Source organism: Diaphorina citri, unplaced genomic scaffold (genome assembly GCF_000475195.1).
Source record: "Diaphorina citri unplaced genomic scaffold, Diaci psyllid genome assembly version 1.1 scaffold16310, whole genome shotgun sequence".
Taxonomy (NCBI): domain Eukaryota; kingdom Metazoa; phylum Arthropoda; class Insecta; order Hemiptera; family Psyllidae; genus Diaphorina; species Diaphorina citri.
The window spans coordinates 1-1,104 of record NW_007393672.1 but is presented as its reverse complement, the minus strand read 5'-3'; the positions used below and the strand labels follow the sequence as shown (position 1 = coordinate 1,104).

At 39.7% G+C, this 1,104-nt stretch overlaps 1 long non-coding RNA gene across 1 annotated transcript; it reads right to left on the bottom strand.

The window, feature by feature from the left end:
* Positions 1-2: 2 nt before the first annotated feature.
* On the bottom strand, positions 3-1,095 carry LOC113473136. Its single transcript, XR_003395197.1, has 2 exons — positions 992-1,095; positions 3-48 (listed from the first exon to the last, which is right to left on the bottom strand). It is a non-coding gene; the product is annotated as an uncharacterized LOC113473136 (long non-coding RNA).
* Between the last annotated feature and the right edge of the window lie 9 nt (positions 1,096-1,104).

The window sequence follows — 1,104 nt, the reverse complement described above, 5'->3', positions numbered from 1 at the left end:
TTTGCTGATCACTTGTGGCACTATCTGATTCATTACCAATGTCCACATCTGTAAATAAAATGGGGGAAAATAATAATAATAATAGTTGAAACATTCCAGGAATCTTTAAATCAATGTTTAGAATAGAAATCGAAGGGCTGTTTTTCATTCCTTCACCACATGAATGCAGTGTCACTTGACATTCACTTAGTGTCAGGAGTGGGGGGAAAAAATTGTGAAAACTCAACAAACTTGACATCTAGCAGAGAATTTTTTTCATCATATAGAAACTTCCCTCAATACAATTACAAAATGGTGGAACTGAAACTACTCGAGAGGTGCATCAGGGATTAAAGACACATCATTGATGCTAAAGTAGGGGAAGTGGAATGAAAAACACACATCACTTCACGTCGGGTTTGCATTGCACCCATGTCAGAATGAAAAACAGACCTCTTGTATCTGAGACCTTTGAAATAGCTTTTGGAAACCTCTGGGCCATTTCCACTAGTGTAGATACCTTTTTTGGTATTTATGCAGAAGTCACATCCGTGGAAAAGAAAAGCTCTGTTTTGTATTTAACCTAACCCTATAATAACACAAATCACTGCTCTAATTGTGAAACCTCCTTCTTGAATTTAACCTAACCCTATAATAACACTGGTCACTGCTTGTTTGTGCCAGTTCCTTTGGTAGCAATATTCCACGGACGTGACTTCTGCACAAGTACTGCCCTTTATGTGTTCTTCAGTACACACTTCTTCAACAATGGGTCTATGACCCACAAATAGCTTTGAACCCCCCCAGTTTACAGCTACAGGTAAGTATATTAGTATATAAGTTTGTAAGCCTTTGAGAACACTTGGGCAGACTAACAAACACACTGACAAGGTTGTAGACCTGGGAGTAAGTGTTTCGTTAACTTTATTTTCATGACCCCAGAATGGTGCATCTGCTAGTAGCCTAATTAAGTAAGACAGAGTCCCAGTTGGTACCTAATGATTAGACCCACCTCCTGATATGTTCACTCCCGCTGAACATTCGGAACCTGCATCCTCCATGTCCATTTGGAGTAAGGTAGCTGGGTCGAAACCCATTTCCGTGTCTGAATCTGTCATTCTTCAC